This window comes from Schistocerca serialis, chromosome 3, assembly GCF_023864345.2.
Source record: "Schistocerca serialis cubense isolate TAMUIC-IGC-003099 chromosome 3, iqSchSeri2.2, whole genome shotgun sequence".
In the NCBI taxonomy this organism is placed as follows: domain Eukaryota; kingdom Metazoa; phylum Arthropoda; class Insecta; order Orthoptera; family Acrididae; genus Schistocerca; species Schistocerca serialis.
Genome location: NC_064640.1, coordinates 577,741,152 through 577,757,924, shown reverse-complemented (window position 1 = coordinate 577,757,924; position 16,773 = coordinate 577,741,152). Strand labels below are relative to the sequence as shown.

The window sequence follows — 16,773 nt, the reverse complement described above, 5'->3', positions numbered from 1 at the left end:
GGTAAGGAGATACTAAATGAAACGTGAAACTTCCTGGTAGATTAAAACTGTGTGCTGGACCGAGACTCGAACTCAGGACCTTTGCCTTTTGCGGGCAAGTGCTCTACGAACTGAGGTACCCAAGCTCGACTCATGCCCCGTCCTCACAGCTTTACTTCCACCAGTACCTCGCCTCCTACCTTCCAGACTTTACAGAAGCTCTCCTGCGAAACTTGCAGAACTAGCACTCTACATCCACATCTACATGATTACTCTGCAATTCACATTTAAGTGCTTGGCAGAGGGTTCATTGAACCACAATCATACTATCTCTCTACCATTCCACTCCCGAACAGCGTGCGGGAAAAATGAACACCTAAACCTTTCTGTTCGAGCTCTGATTTCTCTTATTTTATTTTGATGAACATTCCTACCTATGTAGGTTGGGCTCAACAAAATATTTTCGCATTGGGAAGAGAAAGTTGGTGACTGAAATTTCGTAAATAGATATCGCCGCGACGAAAAATGTCTTTGCTTTAATGACTTCCATTCCAACTCGCGTATCATATCTGCCACACTCTCTCCCCTATTACGTGATAATACAAAACGAGCTGCCCTTTTTCGCACCCTTTCGATGTCCTCCGTCAATCCCACCTGGTAAGGATCCCACACCGCGCAGCAATATTCTAACAGAAGACAAACGAGTGTAGTGTAAGCTGTCTCTTTAGTGGACTTGTTGCATCTTCTAAGTGTCCTGCCAATGAAATGCAACCTTTGGCTCATCTTCCCCACAATATTATCTATGTGGTCTTTCTAACTGAAGTTGTTCGTAATTTTAACACCCAGGTACTTAGTTGAATTGACAGCCTTGAGAATTGTACTATTTATCGAGTAATCGAATTCCAAAGGATTTCTTTTGGAACTCATGTGGATCACCTCACACTTTTCGTTATTTAGCGTCAACTGCCACCTGCCACACCATACAGCAATCTTTTCTAAATCACTTTGCAACTGATACTGGTCTTCGGATGACCTTACTAGATGGTAAATTACAGCATCATCTGTGAACAGCCTAAGAGAACTGCTCAGATTATCACCCAGGTCATTTATATCCTGAAAGAAAGGATATTGCAGAGACATGGCTTAGCCACAGCCTTTGGGATGTTTCCAGAATGAGATTTTCACTCTGCAGCGGAGTGTGCGCTGATATGAAACTTCCTGGCAGATTAAAACTGTGTGCCGGACTGAGACTCAAACTCGGGACCTTTGCCTTTCGCGGGCAAGTGCTCTACCAACTGAGCTACCCAAGCACGACTCACACCCTGTCCTCACAGCTTTACTTCCGCCAGTACCTCGCCTCCTACCTTCCAAACTTTACAGAAGCTCTCCTGCAAACCTTGCAGAACTAGTACTCCTGAAAGGAAGGATATTGCAGAGACATGGCTTAGCCACAGCCTGGGGGATGTTTCCAGAATGAGATTTTCACTCTGCAGTGAAGTGTGCGCTGATATGAAATTTCCTGGCAGATTAAAACTGTGTGCCGGACCGAGACTCGATCTGGGGTCCTTTGCTTTTCGCAGGCAAGTGCTCTACAAAACAAAAGTGGAAATGCTGAACTCCATTTTCAAATGTTCCTTTATAAAGGAAAATCTGGGGATATGGCCCCAATTTAATTCTCAACCCATTGCAAAGATGAGTGATATAGACATTAGTGTTGGCAGTGCAGACAAACAGCTGAAATTGCTAAAACTGAACAAAGCTAAAGGGGCCGATGCAATTGCTATCAGATTTTATACCAAATTTGCAGTTGAGTTGTCCCCTCTTTTAACTACTAGGTTGGTGCATAAGTTTGTAGCATTTTTGTCCTGCAGTTTGAATTCTGAATTGTGGTTCATTTGTCTTATAATGTACATAGTCAAAATCATTTGATTCAGGTACAGGAGAGGTGTCAAAATTGTGGTAAAATTTCACCATAAACCCAGAACAGCTGATGTTAACAAATATAATTTCGTTGTATATACATACAATAAAATCTAACACTTAATTACTCCTTGCTCAAATTCTGGCTTAATATTAAATATGTTTTTGGGCATATACTTGTTATATATTGTCATCCTATTATACTGTGGAGTCTGTGCAAATAATTTCAACTCATGCGTGGCTGGCATAAAATTGTTTTTATTTGTCATGTTATACCTGTGGTTAAATTGATCCTTCTCAAACAATTTTAGTCTGCTGTGTAGGAGGATTATAATTTCATATGCTTATATGGAGGGGACAGTTAGGATTTGTTTCCAAAATAATGGGCAACAAGATTCAGTTTGCTGTGCAATGCACATGTAGCTGACAATTTTCTTTTCCAGTTTCAGTATTCGAGATACACTACTTGAACTTTCCCAGAAAATTACACCACATCTAATAACAGATTTAAATTTTTTTCTGTAACCAAGTCAGTGGAATTTGCTAGTATTTGCTATGCAAATGCAAAACTGCATAGTTTATTTGATAGGAAATCAATATGTGTATTCCAGCTTAAATTCTTGGTCCTAGGAATTAGACCATGTCCTAGGAATCAGACCATGCCAACTTCTTCCATAAGTTGACTGTTAAGTTGAATTTTAAGTTCCACACATTTTGAATGTTTGGTTTTGAAATGTTCAGTTTTGCAATGTTCAGTTTCAAACCTTTTAACTGGAACTAGTTTTCTGAGATATCCAGTATGCTTACAATGGAGATCGGAATTATTTCTGCATAGTCACCTTTAATTAAAACAGAAGTATCATCTGCAAACAGAACTGATGGGGAATTTATATTTATGAGTAAGTCATTTATGTAGAATAGGAACAAGACTAGTCCCAAAATGGAGCCTTCAGGCACACCTTGTGATACTGTACTCCATTTAGAATATAATTCACTGCATTTGAAGTGATAGTTGCCATTTGTTTTATGTTGAGTAAGTATGATGTGAGCCAATTTAAAGCATTGGCCTTAATCTTGTAGTTGTCTAATTTATAGATAAGCAAATCATGGTTCACAGAGTCAAAAGGTTTTGTGAGATCACAGAAGACACCTGAAGCTTTACTCTTCTGATACAATGATTTGCAGACCTTTTTGATAAAGTTATTCACTGCATACAGAGTGCTTTTTCCTGGTTCAAATCCAAACTGGTTACTTACAATAATATCATTTTTTACAATAAAATTTTTGATCTAGTTGGCAGCTACTTTCTCTAACATTTTTGACAGGATTGCAAGAATAGAAATAGAGTGATAGTTTCCCATGTCTTCCCTTGATCCTTTCTTGAACAGAGGTCTGACTTCATCGTACTTGGTATCCCAATTGCTATAAGATTATTTATAGATCATCATTTTCTCATTTGTAGTTCACTGTTGCTATAAGAGTTTACATACTGTTATTTGGAGATAGTGAGTGTAGCCTTGAATGCTCTAGAAAATGGAGTGCCAAGTGGACACCATTCTGACATATTCGTCTGTTTGAGTTCAATAGAGGGGTGATGGATGCAGAGGCAGCCAGAAACATTTGTGCTCTGTATGGGGGTAATGCCATTGAACAAGCATGGCAAGAAAATGGTTTGCTATTTCAAGAAGGATTGTTTTCACATTAGTGACTTTCCATGTTCAGGAAGACCATTGGGGTTTGATGAAGATTGTTTAAATGTGTTAATGCACAATGATCCAGAACTGGCAGATTTGATGAACTGTGATCATTCCACAATCATGCGACATTTGCATACAGTGTGAAAGGCTCAAGAACTGGGTGTACAGGTACCCATTGCTCTAAGCCAAAATCATAAAAATCAGTGGGTGGTCATATGTGCATCTCTGCTTGCTCATCATCAATTGGCTCATTAACAACACTGACAATTCCAATCTTGTATTGTTACTGGTGATGAGAAATAATGTTTTTATGCTAACATAATGCAAAGAAAGGAATGGTTGACGCCAAAAAAACAAATCTAAAAAGATAGTGTTATGCATCTGATGGAACAACGATGGTGTTGTGTACTACAAATTGCTTTCCTGAAGTGTATCCATCACTACTGATATTTATTGTCAACAGCTGAGACATCTTGCAGATGCAATCCATGAACAATGACCACAAAGTGTGAAGTGATGCTACTCCACCATAACACCTGCCTGCATTCTGCTAGACTGACAAAGAACAGTATACAGGAGTTGGGTTGGGAAGTCATTTCGCACCCATCTTACTCACCTGATCTTGTGCCCTCAGATTTTCAAGTTTTCCATTCTCTATTGAACAACCTTCATGCAACTCGCTTTCTGGACAAAAATCACTTTGAACATGGCTCAACGAGTTCTTTGCCTCAAAACAGTCACTGACTCAAAAAGATACCCCAGCAGTGGCAGACCATATATTATTGAGGACTAAAATCTCTGTTATGTGTATCTGTTGTGTTTATTAAACTTATGGAAAAATATTATGAACTTATGCACCAACCTAATGTAATCTACTGTAGATCCCTCAAACAAAAAATCACGCCCATTACTTGGAAGAAAGCCCAGGTCATACCAGTATACAAGAATGGTAGCAGAGCTGGTACACAAAACTTCTGTCCAATGACATTCATCTGATGTAGAAATTTATGAGATATTCTGAGCTCAAACACAATGAGGTACCTTGAACAGAATGTTCTCATTCATGACAATCAGCAAGATTCCAGAGACATTGATCATGTGAAACCAAACTTGCACTTTCCTCACGTTATATCCTGAATGTCATGGATCATGGCAGTCAGAGAGACACAATATTTCTTGATTTCTGAAAAGTGTTTGAATCAGTACAATACCTACAATTATTATTGAAAGTACAGTTTTATAGGTTATCAACTGAAATTTGTGACTGGACTGTGAATGACTCGATAGGAAGGGTGATGCATGTTATTTTTGATGGAGTGTCATTGACAGATGTAAAAGTAACTTCAGGTATTCCCCAGGGAAGTGTGCTGAGACCCTTGCCATTCATGTTGTATATTAATGATCTTGCAGACAATTTTCATTCGAAACCTGAGACTTTTTGCAGTTCATACACTCATCTAGAACGAAGAACTGTCTAAAAAAAAACTGCACAAATCTTTAGTCAGCTCTCAATAAGATTTCAAAGTGGTGTAAAGATTGGCAATTTTCTTTAAATGTTCAAGAATGTAAAATTATCCACTTCAAAAAAATGAAAAACACAGTATCTCTTCAACAACAATGTCAATGAGATACAACTGGAATCGTTCAACTCACACAAATTCCTGAGTGTAACAGTTTATAGGGATATGAAGTGGAAGGATCACATAAGCTCTGTCATAGCATGTGGCAGACTTCAGTTCATTGGCATAAAAAAGGAATCAGTTTACACAGGAGATTGCTTACAAAGCACTTGTGTGACCCATCCCAGAATGTTGCTCAGGTGTGTGAGCCCTGTACCAAATAGGACTAATAGGGGATATTAATTGTACACAGTGAAGAGCAGCATGAATGGTCACATGTTTATTTGACACTTGGGAGAGGTGCTGGAGAAACTGAACAGGAAGATGATGCAAACTATTCCAAGAAAGTCTGCTTTCAAGAACCAGCTTTAAATCATGAATCTAGGAATATAATACAATCTCATATGTATCACTCCCATAGAGATTTAAACAGTCATTCTTCCTGTGTCCCACATGTGAATGGAACAGGAAGAAGTTGTAATAACTGTTGCCATGGGAGGTACCATTCGCTATGCACTTCACAGTAGTTTACAGAGACCGGAAGTAGGTGTAGATAAATGGACACACTCATTTATACTAAACAAAGTCAACCATGATTTTTGTGACATGCATTCCTTCAATTTGCTCTTGATTTTGGTGTGTATATCCTCTTTGACTTTTGATTCGCTAAATTATGGGAATCTCTTCATGGTTCATTCTTTACAAAAAATTTCATTCGACCTAACTTTATGTGTAAATGTGGATGTAATACCTTATTGGGATCAACTATTGACTCAGGCAGGATATATTTCACACCTAGCTGTAGAGAATTTCTTCTAGGTCAGTGAGTTTCATCCTGTAGGGCCACTAACAGGTTAAAAGTAAAATTTTGAGAAGGGGCACTGGAACACTGCAGTAGCCACCAGATGCTGTGAGCGTGGCATATAGATATTTGGGTTAAGATAACAAGTATGTGAAATTATTGTGAGATGGGTTAGTCTAGCTCAGTGTAACTTTCCAGCATGGGCAAGATGGTGTCTTCATCGTTTGTGTTTTTGTGGCGTTGCCAAGTGCATGACTCGGAGCAGCATATTGACACAATAAGGGTACTCCTATCTGGTATTAATAACTGTTGATTTTCTACCAGAGGCAGTCTCAATCCAGCAGTACCACCAGGATGCTGGAGTTATGCCAGATGAGGAGATGACACAGAGCTGACAGCCGCAGGCACAGGTTTGAGTCCTCACCAGGGTACATCCTTAATCCACAAAGTCCGCCATCAGACTTGGTTCCACAGTGCACCAGGGCTGCCAGTCTGCTCCAGCAGCTGCCACACTTCAGCCAGGAGGCAGCGGGTTGCACACTGGGCACAGAAGCTGCTCTCCAACAATCCACTGGACATGCCTCACTCTGCTCATCTTAGCTGCCCGGGTGTGGTCATTTATCAAAGAGGGGCTACCTCAGCAAGATTCCACTGCATACCACTGATGTCACTGCTGTGGCTCATGCAAGACAGTTCCAAGTCCATTGCCAAGTGCAGATGTCAACAAAGAGGGGTGCCAGCATGTGTTGCAGCTAGCTGGATGGATGCTAGCAGCCGACTGATAGACTACCAGCCCACTCCTGTGAGGAAGGGGCATGATTGCCTCCCCACTGAGCCACACAATCAATGATAACTGGGAAATAAAGTGTTAATTTTGACAGCCACTTCTTCCTGAGCCTTATCACCCTGCTTTCCAGCCTCATTCGTAAGCCACCCGGCCTCCTAATAATGTAGCCACCTCATATCAAATGCAGGGTCAGCTATACACTCAGGCAATAAAAGTCATGGGACAGCAAGACGCACATTTACAGATGGTGGCAGTATTGTGTACACAAGGTATAAAAGGGCAGTCAATGATGGGTATCCGACGTGAAATGGTGTCCGACGTGAAATGGTGTCCGACGTGATTATGGGAGCACGACAGGAATTAACAGGCTTTGAATGTGTAATGGTAGTTGGAGCTAGATGCAAGGGATATTCCACTTCAGAAATAGTTGGGGAATTCAATACTTTGACATCCACAGTGTCATTACCTCTTACCAAAGACAACACAGTGGCCAACGGCCTTCACCTGATGACCAAGAGCAGCAGCCTTTGGGTAGAGTTGTCAGTGTTAACAGGCAAGTAACACTGCATGAAATAATCACAGAAATGAATTTGGCATATACAATGAATGTATCCATTAGGATAATCCTGCAAAATCTGGCGATAATAGGATATGGCACCTGACGACTGACATGAGGGCTTTTGCTAACAGCACGACATTGTGATGCAGTGCCTCTCATGGGCTCATGACCATATCAATTGGACACTAGATGACTTGAAAACTGTGATCTTGTCAGATAAGTCCTGATTGCAGTTGATCAGAGCTGATGGTAGGGTTTGAGTGTGGTGCAGACCCCATGAAGACATAAACCCAAGTTGTCAACAAGGCATTGTGCAAGCTGGTGGTGGCTCCACAATGGAGTGGTTTGTGTTTATATGCAATGGACTGGGACCTTTGGTCCAACTGAACTGATCATTCGATGGAAATGGTTATGTTCATCTACTTGGAGGTCATTCACAGTCATTCATTGATCTCATGTTCCCAAACAACAATGGAACTTTTATGGATGACAATGCATCACATCATTGGGCCACTATTTTTCATGTTTGGTTTGAAGAGCATTCTGGACAATTCAAATCAATGATTTGCCCACCCAGATCACCCAACATGAATCCCATCAGACATTTATGGGACATAACTGAGAGTTCAGTTCGTACTCAAAATCCTGCACCAGCAAGACTTTCGTAATTATGGATGGCTATAGAGGCAACATGGCTCAGTATTTCTGCATGGGACTTCCAATGACTTGTTGAGTCCATAACACATTGAGTTACTGCACTATGCCACACTAAAGGTCTGACCCAGTATTAGGTTGTATCTCATGACTTTTGTCACCTCAGTGTAAAGGGACGTCAGAAATACCAACATTACCTTCAGTGGGCAGTAGGGGTTATGTTGTCCACACAGTGTGATGCCTGGAACATGATCTGCAGTGTCAACATGGTAGGGCAAGAGGAGAAACTGTTAATTACTTTTTATGTGTGTGAAAGGCTTGGGATCACAGATGGAGTGTCACTGTAACATGAAGGTTACTCTGTTTAGAGTAGAAGAACCAGCTGATGTGTCTGAATTTTGTGGCAGCAGTAAAGAGCATTATTTAGGGCCTGTGATGTGTTCACAGTGTAATCTGTTTGGCAATTCTGCATCCTGTGCTGAATCTGTATCTGTAACTTGTTTTAGGGGCAATTGTTTTTGTCATGTTACAAAGCAGTGAAGAGATTCTAGATGGTTGATGGTGATGCACTTGGTGTAATTGTTTTCTTTTTGTCATTTGGTAATTGATGTTTATTTCTATTGTGTATGAATGAAGGATGAAGGCATTGTCACTGGGTTGGAAGCAATTCAAGCATTAGTTAATGAGGCACTGTGATGAAGAGCAGAAAATACAGCCTTAAATAATAAGCTCACAGTCAGAAATGAGGAGTTAGTGTTATTCAGGGCACCTAGCCTAGTAATAGATCCAGCTGCCACTAGCCTAGTCAGTCCCTCTTATGAAAGGTCATCTGAGGATGTTATGTTGTTTGTGGAGGACCTGACAATGTTGTCAAGTATTTGGGGTTAGTCCAATAACCAGTTGTTGCAGGTAGCAAAGTTGCATTTAATGAGAGAGGCAAAAACATTTTTGAGATGCACTGAAGTGTTGAATAAGGTGGAGATGATGAGCTGAAGTGTTGAATAAGGTGGAGATGTTGAGCAATTGAAACAGAGGCTTCTGCAGAGATCTAATAAGCAGAATAGCATGAAGGTCTTTCAAGCACAGTTGAGCACTATTATGAAGAGGCGAGGGGAATCCATGGAAGATTTTGCCAACAATATGAAAATCAAATGAATGAACTGTCTCAGAGTGATGAAGCAAATGAAGTTTTGCTGCAGAATGCTGAGGAGAGGGCACTTGATGCTTTCCCAAGAAAAAGAATAAGAATCTTTATTAGCCATTCAGTATTTTCTTATACAATGGGCTTTGTCAATAAGTTCAATTACAGTATAAAGATGGTTATATTCTCATAACAATGTATATATAAATCATATGAATGTTAGTGTAGTACAATAGCAAACATTTGGAATTTTATATAGTGTTAATTTCACAATAAAAAAGAAAACATTATACAAATTTATATTAAGCGGGGATTATTCATGTTGATGACACTGTGTCATTATCATATACATGTTGATAACGCTATGTCATTATCGTAAGATACTGATACAAATATAGAGCACTCGAAATAGGTCTATGCCTATATGTTGGATATTGTTTTTCCAAATTTAGGTCCTACTACAGGCAGAGGTACCTTTCTCTATGTTAAAACAGCAAATCTGCCATATTACAATCTTTATATTCATCAACTGAGTAAAATGCTTTACCTTTGAGCCATTGACCCAATGTTGTCTTAAATTTATTTTTAGATACTGTTTGTACAATTTTAGGGAGCATATTAAACAGTTCGAGGCCTACATATTTGTAACTATTATGTATCTTGGACAATGTAGAGTAAGGCAGATCAATTGTGTTGTTTTGTCTTGTATTATGGGTGTGGACAGATGACCTAAGGGGATATTGAGCTATGTTTTCTTTTACGTGTAATAAGCAATATTACATGTACAAACAAGGAACTGTCATGATGCTAAGTTTTTTGAAATGTTTCCTGCATGTATCCCGAGGAGATAAACCCGCTATACATCAAAGAGCATTTTTTTGCCATCTAAAAATTGATACTGAATTGGGAGAATTTCCCCAGAGCAGAATACCATATGAAAGATGGGGGTGGATATAAGCAAAATATGAATGCAGCTGTAAATTTTGGCTGACATTATTCCTAAGCTTATAAAGTAGGAACATAGCATGTGCAAGTTTAGAACAGGCGTATGTGATACGTTTATCCCAGCTAAGTTTCTGGTCAATCATCATTCCTAACAGTTTAACAGACTTATTTTCTTTGTCTGATACCTTCAAATTAAAGAATATTTCCTCATATGAAACTTCCTGGCAGATTAAAACTGTGTGCCTGACCGAGACTCGAACTCGGGACCTTTACCTTTCGCGGGCAGGTGCTCTACCAACTGAGCTACCGAAGCACGACTCACGCCCGGTACTCACAGCTTTACCTACGAGGTACTGGCAGAAGTAAAGCTGTGAGTACTGGGCGTGAGTCGTGCTTCGGTAGCTCAGTTGGTAGAGCACTTGCCCGCGAAAGGCAAAGGTCCCGAGTTCGAGTCTCGGTCGGGCACACAGTTTTAATCTGCCAGGAAGTTTCATATCAGCGCACCCTCCGCTGCAGAGTGAAAATCTCATTCTGGAATATTTCCTCAGTTTTTGTTTCATTTATGTATAGGGAGTTTGCATTAAACCAATGAACTGATTTTTCAAATACTATATTATTTTTTTCTCGTACAGATTCAAGAGTCTGTCCTGAATCGATAAAAGTTGTATCGTCCACATAGAGGACTGTTTTACAGGGTAAATACTATGGCATATCATTAACATACACTACAAACAGGAAGGGCCCAAGTATGGAGCCCTGTGGCACACCTCTTTTTATTGTTTGTGGGTTTGCCAGCTGCCCTATTACACTAACAAATTGTACTCTGTTGCTTAAGTAGGATTCTAATAATTTCAGGGTGTCCTGTTCCATGCCATAGTGTCTTAATTTCATGATCAAAGTACTATGAGATACAGTGTCAAATGCTTTACTCAGGTCTAGGAGAGTAGCATAAGAGATTAATTTGTTTTCAAAGCCATCTTATACATCACTAACAATATTTTCAATCACTTAAACTGTGGATAGTTTAGACCTGAATTCATACTGTGAGTTACTTAACAGGTTATTCCTCTCAAAATAGTGATTCATTTGTTGGTGAACACAGTCTTCGATTATTTTAGATATTATTGGGATTAATGACATAGGGTGATAGTTACTTGGATTTGATTTATCTCCTCTCTTAAATATGGGAATAGTTACTGCTATTTTCAAACAATCAGGAAAAATTCCTTGCTGTAATATGCAGTTAAACTGTGGATAGTTTAGACCTGAATTTATACTGTGAGTTACTTAACAGGTTATTCCTCTCAAAATAGTGATTCATTTGTTGGTGAACACAGTCTTCGATTATTTTAGATATTATTGGGATTAATGACATTGGGTGATAGTTACTTGGATTTGATTTATCTCCTCTCTTAAATATGGGAATAGTTACTGCTATTTTCAAACAATCAGGAAAAATTCCTTGCTGTAATATGCAGTTAATGAGAGTGGTTAGAGGGGACAGAAGATCACTTGATATCTTATTTACTACAAAGTTTGACAGACCATAGAAGTCCTCTGCTCTGGAACTACTTAGTTTGTCTATTGCTTTGCTAACATCATTTTCAGTTACTGTTGCCCAGCAGAATTTATGAACTACATTCTTATTTAAACCGAAAAGGGTTTTTTAATCAAGCATGGCTTTGGGGGGAGACAAATCTTGTTTTAAACTGAAGTTAACAAAGTGTGAGTTTAAGATATCTTGGGCTATGGGTATAGTTAGTTGAGTTGTTGGTCTATTTATTTCACTTTTAATTACTTCCCAGACAGCTTTACAGCTGTTTCTAGATTTAAGAATATAGTTATCATTTGCCCTACATTTTGCCAAGCTTATTTCAGATCTATAAATTTTTCTTATTCTAATGCACTCACTGCTGTTATGAGATCTGTCCTTAAACATAAGAAGCATAATCCTGATGCTGTTGAGGTATGGTATGAACCAATTATTTAGTCTCTGTGGTTTACAAGCTTGGTTATTATTCTGTTGTTTTACTAATCTGGGACAACACTCATCAAATATTCTTGCAATTTCCTCTACAAATAATTTGCTTGTGTTATTCACACACATATCTTTGTGTAAGATGTCATTCCAGTTAACTGACCTTAATCTAGTTCTAAACTCTCTCATGTTGCATTCATTCATAGGTCTAACAGTTTTGTGTTGTTCATCTGAAATGCTGACTGGGACTGTAATCCATAGGCCATCATGGTCAGCTAGGCCTAACTTGACTACTCCAATTTCAACATTATTTTCGTGGACATTACTTATTATATTGTCTAAATATGCATTATACCTACTAGGCTTATCATTTAGACAATAGCAATCAAAACCTCTTGAGCTATCCAAGAATTCCAATATGATATGACTCTGTACCCCTTTCCTAAGGGGTTTGCCACCAGATATGTCAAGGAGTGTGCACACAGGGACATTTAAGGATCTCCATTCAACTGAGAAATTAGCGACGAAGTGTGCAGAGATTCTTGTGTTGATGGAGGTGAGGGATACTTGTGGTACATTCTCTGCAAATTTGAAGTGTTACAATTGTGGATGTACAGGGCACATGCAGAATTAGTGCCACAAGCCTTAGTGTAATTGGGGTGGTACGGTTCATCAACACATTATGGTAATGGTAGTAGGGATGAACAGGGAAGAAGTAAGCAGCCATTAAACAAAGAGGTAGCCAAAAGCCCACTGAAAGGCATTGTCATTAAAATTAGCAGCAACAAGTACTTATGCAGAGGCGGAATGTGCAATAGTGGGTCTGCTCAAGGGATGGAAGTATACATTCTTATTAGACACAGGAGTGCATATGTCAGTAGTCAGTAGGAAACAAGTGGATGATGGAACTCAACATGCTACAGATTGTGTGGTGTGGGGGACTATGATACAAGGCCACTGGGATCAATGGAAATATATTTTTTGGTGGAGGCAGTATGTGGAAGTGGTGCCTCATGTAAGCAAGTGTTACAGCATGATCCTGGAGTTAGACTTTTTGCATGAACATCATGCAATGATTGGCCTTTGGCAATGTGTGATGGAACTTAGTGGGAAGATATTCCAGTTAGAGGAGACCATCACCAATGTAGATCTGTAGCAAAGTCCATCCATCATAGTGGGTAATTTAATTAAACCATGTATAAATACATTAAGTCTTTATTCACATAACTAAGTACAAAGTGGCACCAAACATTGCTTTGAGTGAGTGTGGAGCCAGACTTACCAGTCGATATGTTATGCATAATAGAACAGCTGGAAGAGAATGATGTATTAATATAATCCAGCAAGTTGTTTGGTTAAAAGGAGTACCATATATGTACAGGAGAAGGACAGCCAGAAGGTAGTACCTGTCAAGATTGACAATTTTGGAGCCAAAGAAGTTCTGAGGAAGGAGGATTGCTGCACAGAAGGTGAAGCCACGAGTAGCCATGGGACACCCACAACAAGGAACCCCTTCAGTGCGAAGTCACAAGTTCAGTCTTTGGTAAGGCTCATTTGAAAGTGTTGCATTAACATTTATGACAGGAAGAATATTAGCTGCAAAAGACTCACCATATGCATCAGGAGGGTGGCAGAAAATGAGTGTCCAAGAGGTGCAAAGGTCAACCTTCTATGGGTTGTACATATTACATTTCATAAAGTGGACATTGAAGATACGTTCAGAACAAACCATTAACTTACACCATGAACACAAAATGAAAAATTGCATGCCACAGTGATCACAAAGGTTCACAGCATCAAGATCAAAAGTGAACTTCTTGGGAATTACAAATCATGCAGGACGTTTAGCTAGGTATCCACTATTAAAGAACACATATAGAATCAAACTGGTGTAATGGGGTGACGAGAACTAATGGATTGTGATGTCATGCAACCAAATGCGAAACAGTCTGTCGTGGAGCTTATCGTGAAATTGGCTATCCTTTAAGGCATAAGTGCAGATAGTGCAGTAATATGTTTTATAGGCACGGAAAAAAACACACATCCAGAAGCTGAATTTGTATAGTGGTTCCAGGTGGTATGAACTGCAACATCACACACTTTTCGGGAGGGATAGTTTGCTCTAAAGCAGTACATGATTTTTACACACAAACCAGGAATTGAGCAAAAGCAAGTTATTTTGATCAGATATTGGCCAAAAGCAGTGCTCATACTATAGTTGTAGTTCTCTTATGCCATTTTTCCATGCTTACTTGCAGTGATGCAAATATCCCCTAATGCTCTTGCAAGATCATGCACATGGGAAAGAATCACAGAGGCAGAGCACCTCCAACATCTCTCAGTACAATAAATGAATTTCGAGCTAATTTACCATCCAGATTAAAAGTCAGTATAATTCTTTATGAATGTGTTAAGACATTGATGTTAGCAAATCTCAATAAAACTTTCTTGGCACCTCTAATTTCCAGGGTTCCAAATCCACAGTTTGTTGTGCATTGTCAAGTTGACTCTGTTTTGTTATCTTACGTCTCCCAATTCTGTAGTCCTATTTGAAGTTAGGGCAACGGCCTTGCCACAGTGGATACACCGGTTCCTGTCAGATCACCAAAGTTAAGTGCTGTCGGTCGTGGCCGGCACTTCGATGGGTGACCATACGGGCCACCATGAGCTGTTGCCATTTTTCGGGGTGCACTCAGCCTCGTGATGCCAACTGAGGAGCTACTCGACTGAATAGTAGTGGCTCCAGTCAAAGAAAACCATAAAAACAACCGGGAGAGTGGTGTGCTGACCACACGCCCCTCCTATCCACATTCTCCCATGAGGATGACACAGCGGTCAGATGGCCCTGATGGGCCACTTGTGGCCTGTACACGGAGTGCTTTTTTTTTAATTTGAAGTTATGCAACCATGCACAGCTTTCTTTGAAATCACTGTAATGTATGTCACAGGCAATATGATGAGCATAATGTAATAGGTTACTATAATACACATTCTGTAAATTATATCGAGCAACCTTGAAGTGCACAAACATCAGTTTTTGTAACAAGTGCACCTTGTCCTCCCTTGAATATCCATAGTTTTTCTTATGGTCATATTGCTCAGTACTTATTCGAAATCTGTTCATAACAGTCTTTTTACTATGCTACAGATGATCTTCCATGTATGTAACTATGTTTAGTGTGTGTTCCTTGCACGACATTTGTCCTTTACTATGTTTCACTGGAGATGGGATTTGTGGCGTCCCGTCTGATAAGGATGATGAACTACATGGGCTCAACACCTGTTATCATTGAACTCCTGATGTATATTCTCTGCACAGTTGAGCGTATATGATACCACACATTCTAGTGACTCATCTTGTTGAGTCCACAGCTCGTGGTCTAGTGGCTAGTGTTGCTACTTCTGGATCACGGAGTCCTGGGTTTGGGATTGCCTCTGTCCAGGGACTGGGTGTTTGTGTTGTCCTCATCATCCCATCATCATCCATGTAACTGGCTAGGGCTATGTACAGATTGGGAATGTGTACGGGTGCTGATGACTGTGCAGTTATGCACCCTATAAACCAAACATCATCATCATCATCATCTTGTTGAAAAGCTAATATCTCAGCTGCCATTTTTTTCTCACTCTGTGAAAGTCCTTGGGTTCATTTTTGACAAAATGTCAACTTAGGTGACTGTTGTTGTAAATATAATGCAACGTTTCCTTTGTTTATCATTTCATTGCTGTGCTTTGTATCAACACCACTAACACTGTATGCGAGTTACCCATCAATTAAGCAATTCAGCTATGCTCCATGGCCTCATTGCTGTGCTCATCACCGGATAACTCTAGTCCCACCCCATGCTGCCATTAATTGCCAATACTGTGGTTGCATGGTACACAATATGTGGGGTATTGAATGCCACAAACATCATTTGCTTTTTGAGAACTGGCATTCAAGTGGTTCCTTGTAAGACTGCATTATGTAAGAACATTGTATAGCCATTATGCATCATTGCAGTCCACAGTACCAGTGAACTTGAACCGAAAGTGATTTGTATTATTGGTAATAGTACAATATTTTTGTTATCAGCTAGTTTCATAATGGAAAAAAATTAAAATGTATTTGTATGATGTGGGCTATAAATTGTAAGTAATAGCATATGCTGAAGAATGTGGAAACAGAGCAGCTGAGCTACATTTTGGCCCTCCTCCAACAGAAAAAACCCATTTGCAATTGGCGGGCTAGTAAAGAAAAACTGAAAAAAATTAGGAAGACTAAATGTGCAAATAGACAACTGAATGCAAAATGACCAAAACTAGAAGATGACACATTAAAATGGTTTTCAGGACATCGTCAAAATGGCACTGGAATTAATACAAAAATTATTCAAATACATGCTCATAAGCTAGTGCTACGGTGGAGCTTAACAGATTTTAAGGGTGGAGTTAGTTGGCGCTGCAGGTTTACGAAGCATCATGGACTTAGGATGCGACCCAGAACTAAAATATCTCAGATAATTCCACAAGAGTATGAAGAGAAAATATTATCTTTTCATCACTTTATTATTCAACATCGAAAGAAAACTAGTGTGAAACTAAGCCAAATAGCAAATATGGACAAACTCCTCTGACATTTGTAAGTGCTGAGTACAAGAACTGTTGCCATGAAAAGTGCTAAAATATTAATTATAAAAACAAGTGGACATG

General features: G+C 39.5%; 1 protein-coding gene and 1 pseudogene across 2 annotated transcripts in view; one reads left to right on the top strand and one right to left on the bottom strand.

Annotated features, from left to right (window-relative positions):
* The window catches only part of LOC126470467 (fibulin-1-like), a 660,942-nt gene that overhangs the window by 95,351 nt on the left and 548,818 nt on the right, over nt 1–16,773 (bottom strand). The gene's annotated exons all lie outside the window — the stretch shown is intronic.
* On the top strand, nt 14,641–14,758 carry LOC126472358 (5S ribosomal RNA; annotated as a pseudogene).